The sequence below is a fragment of the Oryza glaberrima genome, chromosome 2, assembly GCF_000147395.1.
Source record: "Oryza glaberrima chromosome 2, OglaRS2, whole genome shotgun sequence".
NCBI classification, from domain to species: domain Eukaryota; kingdom Viridiplantae; phylum Streptophyta; class Magnoliopsida; order Poales; family Poaceae; genus Oryza; species Oryza glaberrima.
Window position 1 is genome coordinate 21,451,415 of NC_068327.1, and position 15,693 is coordinate 21,467,107.

Genomic DNA, 15,693 nt, shown 5'->3' on the forward strand with positions numbered 1-15,693 from the left:
CGCAGGCGGACATGACCCTTAGAGCCAAATAGCCGCCTACAAAAATACAAATTGGGGTGAAGTTCGCTGTCCTATTTTCACAGGCGGACCACACAAGGTGTGCCTGCGAAAATTAGCGTGGTATATATATGTGGCACATGGTCTGATATTTTTTCTAAGTGTCATTTCCTCTCCCTTCATCTCTCCTCTCCCCTCCCCTCCCCTCCCCTTCACCTCCCCACCGGCGGCGAAGGGCGGACGGCGGCCGGGCGTGGCGGGGCAGCCGCCGCGCTTGGCGGCGGCTCCCCTCCCTCCCCCCCTCCAGATCTAGCAGGAGAGGGGAGGGGGAGGCCGGTGGCTGGCTGCGAATGGCGGACGGTGGCCGGGCGCTGCGGGGCGGCTGGCGGCAGTTCCCCTTCCTCCCTCCCCTCCAGATCTGGCCGGAGGGGGGAGGGGGGAGGCCGGCGGCCGGCGGCGAAGCGCGGACCGGAGGCCGACAGGGGCGGCGGCTGCGGTGGCTCCCCTCCCTCCCTCCCTCCCAGATCTGGCCGGAGGAGGGAGGGGGGAGGCCGGCGGGGGGCGGCGGCAGCAACAACGGAGTGGTGCGGCGCGGCTGCTCCCCTCTCCCCTCCCTCCCAGATCTGGCCGGAGGAGGGAGGGGGGAGGCCGGCAGGGGCGGCGGCGGCGTGGACGGCGCGGGGCGGCGGCGATGTGGACGGCGACGACGACGGCGAGGCGCCCGCGATTTTTTTTTTTGCTCGTTCAATGGATTTTCGCATGCGAGCCATTGCCCCGACTGCGAAAATCATTGATTTTCATAGTCGTTGGCTGCAGACGGTCCTCCTCTCCGCCTAAAAACATCACTTTTGGCCGCCTGCGAAAATACTTTTTCTAGTAGTGGCATATATTCAAATCTCCATGCGTTAGGAGCTACGCCCAATGCGTAGTCTCCTCAAAGCTTCAATTTCTACGTGCTGTTTCCTCTCAGTTTGCCACATTTTTCCTCGGTTTATCATTATTATGTGTAAATTCCGAATTCCACGCTAGATGCTAGTGCAATTTTCATGGTTTATACTACTGTAAGCTTATCTAGAAGAATTCAAATTAACTAACAAGTAAAGAGTACGTCTAGAGGCAGAGACATATGGTTTAGATGAAATTAGGGATAAGAAAATCCCGAATTCCATAGGACGAGGTGAGCTAGCCCATCACAGAGTAGGACTAATAGGATTTTTAAATTTTTAAATTTATTTACTGAAATAATTAAAAATAGCTTTTTCTTCAAAATTTTACAAATCTACACCCCTTTCAAAGGGTGTTTTTTTATGGCGTGAAATGGGGTTGGCCATTATTAGAGGACGACATGGCGGTTAGCTGCAAAATGGCTATTAGTGGCGCCTAATCGCTTTCGGTCCTTTTCAAAATGACCGGCCGCGGGCGAAAAAGCACCCTTTGAAAGCTCTCCCATAGAGTGTTTTAGGGGTGTAGATTTGTAAAACTTTTTAAAAAATATATTTAAATATTTTGATGAATAAAACTAAAAATTTTGAAAAAAAAAATCCTAAGATTGATTGGTGAGGGCTGCGCGTAGTGTAGTTGACTTGTCCGCTAGTGAATGAACGGCCGCATGGGCGAAGCCCAAGTGCACAAGCACCCATGTCGATTTTCCTTTTCGCTAATCCAGTCCATTTTATTCATATGTGCAACGCTTACGTCCAATTCCGTCCACCTCTTGAGCTCCACATGGCCCAAAAGGAAGAAAGACGCACAGCACAACACAACGGCTGGTCAAGAAATTAACAAGACCCACAGGTCGTTTTTTCACGCTACTTTTCTTGCTACAACCTGCATCCATTATACAACCTCCATTCCAATATAAGTAAGTTTTGAAATTCCATGTACAACATTTGACCATCCATCTAATTTAAAAAATTATAAAAAAATTAAAAAGTAGTCACAGTACTATTTATATTTTATTATCTAATAACGACAAAAATACTAATCATAATAATTTTAAATAAGACGGGCGGTTAAACGTTGGATACAGAAACCCACAACTGCATTTGTATTGGGACGGAGGTAGTACAGAATTGTTGATGTCAAAATTTATCCGAAAACAGAGCAAAGTAATGATTTGAAGGTTGGGAGTGTCCAGATTTATCGAATGGCGGTGTTCCGAGTTTCGGGCAAGACAAAGATGACGCCATCACCAATATAGAGAAAAGGATTTTGGTGTACCCGATCTCTACATCCAACCGGATATATGCAGCATTTTCAAATTAGGAACTAAGCCTATCAAACATGCAACTTACCCCTCAAATAACGAGTCTGAAATTTGCTTTTATAGAGATTTGAACTCAAGATCTTAAAGTGTTACTTGGGTCACTGCAACCACTACACTACAAGTACATATGACTTCTAATATCAATTAAATACTAATATATCCAATGGAGAGGCTTTTAGTTTACGTGAGCTTAAAATTCCATTTGTCAGTAAACGATAGCAAAAAAAAAAAGTTACATCTAACATGACAATAAATTAAAATCCAACAGATTTAGAAGCAAAATAAAAGTTTGGATGTGTTTTTTAATGTGGGTTGGAAACTAATCCCCGTTCACAGAAAACGAAAAGGTAGATTAGCACTAATTAATTAAGTATTACTTCCTTCGTTTCAGGTTATAAGATGTTTTAAGTTTAGTCAAAGTCAAACTATTTTAAGTTTAACCAAGTTTATAAAAAAAAGTAACATTTTCAACTCAAGACAAATTTATTATAAAAATATATTCAATTATTGATTTGATGATACTAATTTAATATTATAAATATTACTGTATTTATCTATAAACTTAATCAGACTTGAAACAGTTTGACTTTAACTAAAGTCAAAACGTCTTATAACCTGAAACGGAGTAGCTAAATAAACTTAAAAAGAATGATAATTTATTATAAAAAATCTTTTTTAGATGAATATACCGTTTTACAATTTGAAAGCACAAGGGAACCTCAGGAAACGCCCATGACCTCTGCAGGAAACAATTTGTCTGGGCTGGCCCAACACTAACTAGCCAACCAGGTTTCCAGGCCCGGCGCATTATGCACGACAGCTGTGGCCCAGCACAACTTTTAAGTCATAAAAATGATTAGTTGCCAGAGATTTGAACGGACGACTGCCTCTACTCGCAGGGTTCAATGGTGCACACACCATCGAGTAGGCTAAATATAAGACACCTATTATTTTCAGGACAATTAGTTATTTATCCTGTTTTAAACTTTAACTACTAATTTGACTCTATTTTTTAGAGTTTGCTTATTTGACCATTCTTTTCAAAAATCGAACCTCCTGATTGACCCTATTTCCACTCATTCGTTAAGGTTTGATTTTAAAAAAGAAAGAAATATGATTATTATTCATAATGCCCAAAGTACCCTCAGACCCTATCCATCCAAACCTATCCATCCGATCCCCATCTCTGTCTCTCTCGGGCTTCAGGCGGCGGCCTCGGGCGGTGCGGCAGCGACGGCGGCGTCTAGAAGCCGACCCCCGCCGGCGCCCGCTCGGCCTTGCGGCGGCGGCGGCGTCTGCGGGCGCTCTGAGGGGCAGCGGCGGTGTGAAGCCGACCCCCGCTCGTGAACGTAGAGGGCGGCGGCGGTGGGATCCGCACCGGCGCCCGGCCGTGAAGGGAAGGAGCGGCGGCGGCGGGAAGCGGAGGAAGGGAGCAGTGGCGGCAGCAGCGGCGGCGTGAAGGGAAGGAGCGGCGGCAGCGGGAAGCGGAGAAAGGGAGCGGCAGCGGCGTTGGACGAAACGACGGCAGCGACTGCGGGTGCTTTGAGGGGCGGCAGCGGCGTGAAGCTGACCCCGCCGGCGCCCGACCATGAAGGGAGGGAGCGACGGCGGTGGGAAGCGGAGGAAGGGAGTGGCGGCGGCAGCGGATCCCCAGCGGCTGCAGTAACAGCGGCTGCGCACGATGGAGCTTCACGCGCAATCAGGGGTAGCGACGGTGGCTACCACCCATGTGTCCTTGGATTCGAGCTAGGCCTCCACCGGCACCGCGTCGTACGTCTTCGGGCTCGACCTCACCGTTCATCTGCACGCTCCCCATCCTAAAGGCGTCTTCTTCTTCATCCTCCAAAAGACAGAGATGCCATGGCCAGCTTGAGCTTTTGGAACCATGCCATTGCAACTTCAGCTATTTGGAAATATGCCATTACAATTAGCGAAACCGGCTGGGTGCCATCGCAATTTCTTCCAAATTGGAACCATGCCATTATGTACGTCTGAATCGCCATCCATGCCGTTTGTCCTCGTACGTATTTCCGTATGGACGCTTGTGCCCCTGGCTGAGACGATACAAGCCAGCCATCCCGGTCCGGCTCAACCATCTCTGTTCCCCATTCCCCATTCCCCATTGTCTGCAAACCCTAGCTCACCGACGGCGATCGGTGCAGCGCCGGCGACGACGACGGGGGCTAGGGATACGGCGTCGGCGACGACGACGGGGGCTAGGGATACGGTGGCAGCTGTACCGATAGCTTCTCCCGGTGCAGACGGATCAACGCGGCAACGAGGTTGGAGGCGGTGATGGAGGCGAGCTATACCAGTGGCGGTGGTCGCTCTGCAATTTCGAGAAGGTGCAGAGTCCCATCGGTGGCTCCTTCAATCCCAAAGCTGAAATGTGCTTGTGGGCATGCCGCTGCGGTGCAGACATCAAACACACCAAGGAATCCAAGGTGGCGGTGGTGGCAGTGTCCTGGGGAGGTGAGAATCCAGTCCTACTTGTGCATATTTGTGTGTGATTTTCTTTCTGAATCCAATCTGGTTTCCTTCTTGTAGAATTGTAGATGTGCCTTGTGGATTTGGGAAGATCTCCTCAACGAATACGTTGAGGAGATGGTCGCTTACTGTCATGCCGGCGAGTATGACTATCTTAGAGAGACATGCGATAGTTTGAAAGGAGAGAACATCAACTGAAAATCTACATGTAAATACAATGAAATACCCAATGCACTTCTACTTCAGCTATCCAAGGAGTATATTCGAGTTCAAGTTACTCACGGTATCGACGAAATAGGAGGAATCGAGCCTCCCAGATCCGTCCCCTCCATCGGCAATTTCGCTGCGCACGATGATGTCGCAGGGGAGCTTGCAATCTTCAGGGGAACTTCTACATCATGGGTCGTCGTCGCCGGCGCCGTATCCCTAGCCCCCATCGTCGTCACCAGCGCTGCACCTATCGCCGTCGGCGAGCTAGGGTTTGCAGACAATGGGGAATGGGGAATGGGGAACAGAGATGGTTGAGCCGGACCGGGATGGCTGGCTTGTATCGTCTCAGCCAGGGGCACAAGCGTCCATATGGAAATATGTACGAGGACAAACGGCATGGATGGCGATTCAGACGTACATAATGGCATGGTTCCAATTTGGAAGAAATTGCGATGGCACCCAGCCGGTTTCGCTAATTGTAATGGCATATTTCTAAATAGCTGAAGTTGCAATGGCATGGTTCCAATTAACCCTATTTTTTTTTGGCTTCTATCTATGTGCTTCGATTGATTGATATTATCGGACACATGTGGTTCAGACTAGATTCCAAGGTGTGGTTGTTTATTTTTTAAAAATTCTATCAAATTTAAGTCGAGTTTGTCAAAATAATTCAAATTTATCAAATTTATGCCAAATCTGTCATAACTGTGTCAAAATTTGTTTAATTTATTTTGTCAAAATTCTGTCAAATTTAAGTCAAATTTGATAAATTGATTCAAACTTGTCTTCAATATAAAACTTATGCAAAACTTATTACAAATATGTCAAAGTATTTGAATATATACATGGTATGACATAATAGGTTCAAACAAGCAAGATATAATCGGGTCAAATAAGTAAGGGTAAAATGGACTATTTACCCCTAAGTTAACACCGTGAACTCACCTAATTGGAATAGGGTCAGAGAGGAGCTTCGTTTTTTTTTGAAAAGGAGGGTCAAATAAGCAAACTCCAAAAAGTATGGTCAAATTGATAGTTAGAGTTCAAAACAGGGTCAAATAAGCAATTGCCGCATTATTTTTTCATGTCTCATAATATAAGCGTGCATGCTTACATATATTAACTATCACCTATTGGTTCTTTCAATTGGTTTATTTAAATTTTCTACCATCAAACCCCCAATCATATTGCTTACATGTACCGATGTTATCCAATCAAAAAGATGATTGATTTTTTTCTTGATCTTTTTATGTTAGGAGTGATTGAGTCTTATATTTTGAGATGATGGGGAGTTGTACTACTTGAGTAGCACGTAGGGCTGCAGCATATGTAAAAAACCAGACTCATATGTGAATTGTGGAATGAATGAAATGTAAGAATCATCCATCACATCGCGCGACACCCCTGGTATTGTTTTTTTTATAATGGAGTAGAATTCCAACCCAGCCTTTGCTTAAGAAGTTATAGCCAAGTATTACACCAATTCACTCAAAGGGAGCGCGGTTCAAAGAAAACTTATAAAAAACACTCCCAAACATGAAGCAAACACAAACTAATCAATACCAACACAAGATAAAGAGTATACAATAAGATCCTATTTGTCTCAACCCTATTAGTGTACTGTACAAAATATGAAAGAAGAAGAAGCAGGCTGAGCGAAAGGCTGAAAGCCAGAGCAGCTAACGCACAAGAGGTTATTGTTTTGGTTTTTTTTTTTGGATAGAATAGCTTTCGCCGGCATGGCTTGCTTATTACATGCCCTGCACATAGTTTGACCGTTGTAAAACTTATTCTATAATAAAACATACAAAGCGAAGCTTTTGAATCGTTTAGAAACAAAATGAACAATCCTGTCAAGACTGCCGCTCGGACGTATATTGCTTTTACCATGATCTCTATTGGTATTATTCTAATACGTACTAACACAAATGTTTTGGTCTAATAATTTATAATTGGTATACTGATATTTTCTCTCCCAATATGCAATTGTTATTTATCTTTTTAGATTTTTCTTTTTACATGAAATAGAATCGGATCAACACTTGGCACTTCACAAAGACTTTCTCATAGTCTCATAGACCTAGCGGAAGACACGCTGCATCTGTCACTGCCTCCGACCGATAATGCTCCGTCCCCACTGGTGGCACTCCTTGGCCACACTGCTCCCTTCCTTCCCTTCTACTCTTCTAGCTATGCACGACCCATCTTCGCCGCACTGGGACCATCAACTTAATATTCTAAAAAGCAACTAATTAGTAGTCCGCTTCCGAAAATATGAAGAAGTTGAATTTCCCAACTTTTAACTTTTAGTTTATTTTATGAATTCTAGAGTTACATATTCTGACAATTTGGATTAAAATCTGAACTGTTTTGGAAAGCTAGAGCTACTGGGAGAAGCTGTAATTGCTAGAAGCTCTTTCAAACATGACCTTAGCCTTATAGCATTATCGTCTGTCTATCCCTGTACGCCATAGATGAAAAAACGGACTGGTGGGTGATCCGGTCAACCTTTCGGTTTACCGGTCAGACGGTCTGACCGGTGAACCGGAGATCTAACCGCGGTTCACTAATGATAGAAAAGATTTATATTCCCGCATCAACTCTAATAAACCAATGTCTAGATGGCTAACGGAATTTGCTTCAACCCATCCACTAGAGGTCTACTCCCCACCATACCTCTTTTCTTGATGATTTTTACATTACACAAAAATCAAGTTGTTGTGAGCCTTCGAGTTAACTGGGCTTCTTCCAGCCCATCTAAAGCAGTCCATTGGGTCAACTGTCGGGCTGATCCGGTTTTTTCCACTACGTTTGGTTCTTTCTTTCGGGTTCAACCGTCGGACCGGTTTCATTTTTCCCCTATGCTGTACGCTTAGCATTTGCTGGCGGCACGGCTTGCCAAGCAGAGTTAGGAAAGAGACCCACCTCTGCGGATGACCCAACAATTTGTTCCTTGTCTTACGAGCAACGGGAATTAATTAAGGAGATGCTTTGCTTCTAAATATTAAGGTTGTGTTTGCTTTACGAGGATTAAGTTGTGATTTTCGTAAGTCCCAATTTTCGATTTGCAACATCTATAATAACTGAAAGAATACCCGTACGTTGCAACGGGTGAAGTTTATTTTAATCTTGTTATTATTATATAGTTTAGTTAAGATGAAATTTATTGTGGGAGTTCGCTTGAATATATATATTTTTAGAAAATCATGAGCTGTAGTTTGGAGTCCGATCGTCTCAAGTTAGCATGCGAGTTTTTTTAAACATATTTCTTATGTGATTCCTTCTGTATTACCAAAAGTGAATGATCTTAGAAACCGACTCAAATACGGATATGTATTTCTAAAAGCAAACAAACTTAAAAACCGACTCATACACGGATGACATACCAAAATACTGGCAAAAACATCTTTAATTTTTATAATAGTAGAGATAGAGATTGATGGTTGTAGTTTCTCGAAAGTAAAGGCCAAAATAAATTTTATTATTTTAAAAATTGCGTATGCAATACATGATTAATGGTAAAATTCTGTTCAAGATTTCATATTACTAGAAATACGGAGCCGACGGAAATGCTACCCACAACCGCACCTTGGCGCCGTCGCCGGAAACAAGGCGATTGAGCTCCAGCCCACCTGCGAACAGGCGAAGCACCTATTTCTATGAACAATTATATCCATGTTTCTATTACCATTGATGTTATAAATATATTTTGTCTATTTAATAGAAAATAGACCATACCATACCATCATACTAAAACGACTATCCAAATTTAAATATTTTTATCTAGGATAATAGACTGTTTAAATTCAATTGCAGTATGAAGTAATTGGATCTTACCTACCAAATGTTCTAGGATCACGAGACATATGGTACTGCTAGTATCTTATAGCCTTATCGCTCGATCCTTGGTAGGCTTAGATTTTTGGTGTTCTGTTTGAAATATTGCTAACTGGCGTTCGTGAGCCAGCAATGGACATTGTGCGCGCGCCAGTTGTCACCTCCGGCGTTGTTTCTTTTTTTTCGATTTTCTCTTTTTTCTTTGACGTGTTATTTATTATTTTTTTAATCTTCAACACACGTACTTTCAAATCTTTGGGTTGAAAATTTTTAAACCTGAGTTGAAAGTTTACAAAATTTGTCTTACAAATTCAAATTTCGAGTCGAAAATTTTCAAAATCTGAGTTTAAAAGTTTTTAAAATTAATTTCAAAGTTTAAATATTAAGTCGAAAGTTTTAAAATCTAACTTGAAAGTTTTCAATTTATCAGTAAAAAAATCTCAAAAAAAAAATCTTGTCTTAATTCTGTCGTTATCCTTAACTAACTAGTTAGTTATAAATTAACTCGTCGAAGCGCGTGCTGGCGGTGCGCGCTAGCTAGTTTTTCTGGTACTAATTGTTGCTATAATACTTTCTCTACATGGGCCGACTCATTGCTGATCCATACCAAGGCCCAAAACAAGCAACATATATGAAGAATACAAAAGGTAGCAACATGAGAACTTTAAGAATGAACATATCAATTGGCGAGCGAAAGCTCTTGGTGGCGGTGGTGACCTGGATGGCCGCTGGCTCCCTTGTCGATCTCTCCCTACCTTCCTTCTTCCCCTATTTGTTCTAGAAGCTTCTGGCATCATCCACCAATTGTATCTCCCTAGTTGTTCCCCCATCCAATTCTCTCATGTGTATTAGACTTTGCTGCTACTTATACTACTGGATTGTCAATTGAGTTGGTGTTGAGATCGCTGTTTTGGTTTGCTAACACATTGTCAATCAACAATCAATACTCACAGGTTAGTCCCCCTTCATATGAAAATCCTGACTTGAACAGTGGTGTAATTTGTTGTCTATGTCAAATGCATAACAGTGCATAAGCATGTGGTGTCACAGTTTAATGTTTATTGGTTCCAGCTTAAATGTTTATTGACATACCGCCTTGTTTCCGGCTTTATTGGTTCAAATAGTCGTGCTTTATTTTTTAATGTTTGGGTTTCATATTTTTTTGGTACTACCATTTTTAGAATATTATTTAGAAATTAAATATATTCTTTTCATGTACTTCCAGTCTTCCATAAGTTTCGCTATGACCGGTTAGTAAAAGATCCTACGAAAAGGACAGGAAAGAATAACTATAGTAGAATAAATGGACAAACACATGAGATGAAAGAGACATGATATATATCTTCGGTGAATGTTCCTTGGTGTGGGGAGGAAGAGTAGGCAAACATCAGAGACACCACATGGTAGAGTTAATTGACCTGTATCATAAGATCGTCTTAGCTAGCTTATCAACCACAGCCAAGTCGTTTAAATTTTAGAACTTAAATACTTTTTCAGTTTTTAGTTGTAATCTATTTTTCAACATTAGCTTTTAAATCACAAATAATATAAATAAAAAGGTTCTACTTATAAATTAGTATATATTATCGCTTTGTTCATTTTTCCACGACTTATATATTAACGGCACAAACGAACAATCAAAGCAGACGGTGTTCTTTTAGCCGCTGATAGGCATGGCGCTTTGCTCCATGCTTTTGCCATCGATCATCGATGGGCGATTGGGCAAATTGTTAATTCTGTTAATTGATTTGCAAATTGCGTCCTTCATTTTCCTATTGACCATTAATTAAATTAACAAGGAGCTAGCGACATCTAATTAATTAAGGGCATCCACAATGTGTGCCACAAGGGGAGTCTTAAGCCTCTCAGGTAGACATTATACACTGTGGGAGTAGTTTTTATAGGTGACATTAGGATGAGCCATCCTTATACATAAGGACCGGCCATAAGCACAGTACAACCAATAAAAAAATCGCAATCTCTCTCTCACTGCTACTCTCTCTCCGAAATCGTTTCTTGCCGCCATGGAAGAGAAGGTAGAAGAATCGCCATGGAAGAGAAGGAAGAAGAATCGAAGCTTGCATGGAAAGGGGAAGAAAGCTCGAAGCTCAAAGCACTCGGATCTGCTTGGTCAGTCGCGAGCACCGACGCCGACGCAAACGCCTCCGCCGCCGTTGGATCCATCGCCGCCGTGAGCACCAACGCCTCCGCCGCCGCCGGATCCAGCGCCGCCCGCGAGCACCGTCGCCGACGCCACCGCCGGATCCAGTGCCGCCCGCGAGCACCGTCACCGACGCTGCCAGATCCAACGCCGAATGAAGAGCATCGCCGCCGCCGCCTCGTCTTCCTCGCGCCGAATCCGCCCGGGCCGTCGGCGGATCTGGCCACGCCCGCGAGTGCCGACGCTGCCGCCGGCCGCGCCCACGAGCGCCGCCACTGCCGCCGGAGCCGACCTTGCCCGCCAGTGCCGCCGCCGCCTCCTCGTCTTCCTCGCACCGAATCCGCCCGGGCCGTCGGCGGATCTGGCCACGCCCGCGAGTGCCGCCGCGGGATTCGGCCGCGCCCACGAGCGCCACCGCTGCCGCCGGAGCCGGCCTCGCCCACGAGCGCCGCCGCCGCCGGAGCCGACCTCGCCTCCTCGGACCACCTCCGCCACTCCATCGCCGGGAAAAAAAAAAGAATGCGAGAGAAGGGGATCGGATGAGAAGGAGAAGGGATGGGGCAGTTGAAGGTGGTATGGTTTTTTATTTAGATGGGACCCACCGTAATACCTCCTTTGCTATATATACATTGTGGCAAGTGTTATTAACTAAAGACTGGACCCACATGGACCCACCTTATAGCACAAGTGGGCATTATACATTGCTGTTGCCCTAAGTGACATATATATACCGGACGTCGTATAGTACATGTATCACATGTTCTCAACTTTCTGCACGCGTGGTTGATCCTGTGCTTCTGCGTTAATTTAATTTGCTTGTCTTTTTTCATCGACAGCCGCTTGAAAGAGGCTCCACGAGTGTCTAGACGGCCCGAAATGGCACGGGCAGTCGTGACAGCCGATCGAAGAACCCAACGCAGCACATGTTGCGACTCGCGAGCGCCGGCCGGCGCGCGGTCACCCCGAAATTAATGCATTGTAGGAACTCGGTTCATTTCATTCGTGAAATGCATGCTGATTCTATAAAGTCGATTAAACTTGAAAGGATTTTACAATACTCGTCTTAGGATATAAGTGTATGATTGTATATAAATGTGCAGAAGTTTACCCCCTATAATTAAATATATGCATGCATATTTTTTATAAGAGTCCCACTCCGGTGCTCTCGATCAAGTGGTAGTAGAAAGCAATATGTACCATTAGTCTCATTTGATCGAAGGATTCAGATCTATTTCTACTACCATCCCAGTTAACGGTAGTATGAATCGTGAAAGGATATTATTTGTCTAGAAAAAAATATTTGCGGAGAGGTATACTTATCATTTGCACTCACTAACCTTAGTAGCCCACGCACTGCCGCCGCTGCCTGGAATGGATCGGAGGTCGCTATATCGATGCTCATGCGTTCAAAATCGGCGCAGATGGTGGGTTACCGGGGATGGTTGGAGGAGAAGAAAGGGGCACGCCGGAGTGTGTCGTCGCCGGCGGGATCAACACGTGCCGTCGGGCGGAGGACTTGCCACTCGCCGCCGCCATAACTTGCGATCCAATTTAATTTCTCGATGGAATCGATATGGACGATGCGCCGAGCTAGCCACAGGCCTGATGCCATCGACCTGCCGACCCATGAGGTGAAAAAAGGAAAATGGCTAAGTTACCCTTATTATTATATTAATAAATTACTAATTTATTCTTAATAATGAACGGTACAGATCTTTTCTACTTATAGTATAATAGAGAGCACCGGAGTTAATAGAGAGCACCGGAGTTTTTGTTTTACAAAACATGTACAGCACATACGTTAATAAAAATATATACGTTATACTTTATAAATATCAAAATATGTAGGCCTAATCTTTAAATGTGTATTTTAATTATAGAAATGGCACATACGCAACTAAATTTATATAAAAAATTAAGAAACTTTGCCATGTTGAAATTTTCCGAGGGCAGTAGCGGCGGAAGCTTTCGAGCGGCGCTAGATCACTCGCTTTGATATCATGTTGAATAGTATAGGCAGAGATAAATGCTGTGAATATTGATACATGTTGTATTAAGCCTCGGGGGTTAATATACATCGGATAGAGATAAGGAAAGCTAGGATACAAATCAATCATATCTAATACATTTCTAACTACCATATACTCTAATACTCTATCCTAATAGATTTCTAACTCTAATACGCTAATAGAGTGTAGTATACTCTAATACTCTAATAGAGTGTAGTATAAACAATAACAACTACTACGTACTTTGTACGCGAGATAGTAAGCAGTCTGCGCGTGAGAGACAGGTAGGCTTGAATTCTATATGTTCATGTGCGTATTTTGTGCAAAAAAACTTGTGATTTGTAAGTTGTTAAAAAACGTATAGAGGCCTAAAAAAATCTTGGATTATTTTGGCATATAAAATCAAGTCAAACCAAAATTAATTTGGGTGGATTTGTGCTTTAATCACGACCTTGGTTGGGACCCTATAGATGAAAATACAAGACTATATCTTTGATACCATTGAAAAAGACATTACACGAGGGGAAAAAAACCAATCACAGATAATTAAACTACTACTTCCGTTTCAAGTTATAAAACGTTTTGACTTTGGTCAAAGTCAAACTGCTTTAACTTTAACTAAGTTTGTAGAAAAAAATAATAACATTGTCAATATAAGACAAATTTTTTATGAAAATATATTCAATTATTGATTTAATTAAATTAATTTAGTATTATAAATATTATTATATTTTTCTATAAATTTAGTCAGACTTAAAGTAGTTTGACTTTAACCAACAAGTCAAAACGTATTATAACTTAAAACGGATCGGAGGGAGTATCAAACACTACTGCAAACCCCAAATAGGTAGTTCAAGTTGGTTTCGACTAAAAAACTGGGTTCTCAATCAGCACCAATAAAAATTTCTACAGCAGTGAAGGTCCCGACACATGTAATATTGGTCAAGCACATCAGTGATGACCATCGACTTATTTATGACCTATATGATTCGATCGTTGCTAAGAATTCGTGGAATAATCTCTCAGTGTGGACACTTTAGTCATGGAGGAACTTCCTATTCAGGCATGTTTCACTCATTTAATACACAATCCACCTAATATTGAGAGATTGATCGAGATATCTGATTTTGCATACATGCACGCCAAGATATTGACAAAAGACATATACCTGGAAAAGGACGGAGAACTTATGTCGTTGTGTGCTTTGCCCTGCCCATTTGATGTGCGACGAGCCTCCATTCAAGATTGATGCAAGTCCCTCTTAATTCAAGCGCGTGTTCATCAGTCACCTAAGAGGCCAAAATGAATTTCTCTCCTCTCTCTCTCTATATCCCCTACTCTTTTCACACTGTTATACAATAATTTTTCTGTTAATAAATGCTAAGATCGTCGACTCTGAGCCGTTGTCATGCGTAGCAACGATGTTTCTTATTCCTTCCCTCTTTTTCTTTAACTCACCAAATTTACTTGCATAACAATGAAGAGAGCCTGTTATTTGACACCATTGTTCATGCCCTAATTACTAAACCCCGTTTGTCGTCTTAACTACTCCATCTGTCTCATAAAATATAGCTACCTTTAAAACTTTTTTTTCATAGGGATTAAGGCGGTAGGTGAAAATAAATGGAGAGTAGTTTTGATTGATTGAGATGATAGAGTGTTTGAAGAAAATTAAATGTGAAATTATATAATATGATTGCTTGAGATGAGAAGGTAAGTTATTTTAGAGAAAATTTAAATATTAAAGGCAACACTTTTTTGGAATAAAATTTAAATGCTAAAGGCACATGTTTTTGGGACGGAGGGATCGAGTAGCTTATACTCCACCATTTCCACAAATGAAGAATTTCACGGTTATTAGGAAGTGCCAAAATTATTAATATAAAATTAAGGGCATCGATTTTAATATGAGTATATGAGTTAATAATATGTATCCAATATTAATAAGATACTCCTCGCGGAACATAAAATTACTCAAAATAAATAAATACTTGATATTTTGTATATATATAGTCCAACTCATCAATGGATTTTGAAATAGTTAGTTTGAAAATATAGAGATGGTGTTTAATTGTAGATTTGTGTTGAAAGTAGTTTTATAATCTTATAAAAAACTTATAGATTTTATAAATTAATTTTAGTATAAAATTATGATAAAAGGTATAGCTCGATTAATATGAAAAATCAAATGTCAAATGCTTTTACAAGAGGGAATATCCGTTAGTTACCAGGATATATCAAGCTAAGTCTTGTTCTTTTCCATGTGAATTAATGCGTTATTTTCCATGCGTGCTGCCACTAAGCTAGATGCCTAGATGGGACACTTTCTCGAATGTTTTCTAGGGTTTTTTGGGTATATGTTAGGCACCAGGCAACTTTTTCTTGAAGGAAGACTTAGACAACTATTATTACAGTACCTACAGACGTAATTCTAACATGTGATTAGTTTTTTCTACCCTGTCAACGATAATTACAGTCTACAGACGTAAACTCACAAAAGTACGTACTCTGCACGACGACATCAATCAGGTTTTCTTTTTTCCAGATTTTGATTGATTGGCCTAATTGTTGTTGGGCCTATAGAATTACATAGCCGTGGACATCGGGCTAAGGTGGTGTTTTAATCCATGTCACATCGGATTGGATACTAGTTTGGAGTATTAAATATAGAATAATTACAAAACTAATTGCATAAATGAGAGCTAATTCACGAAATACTTTTTAAG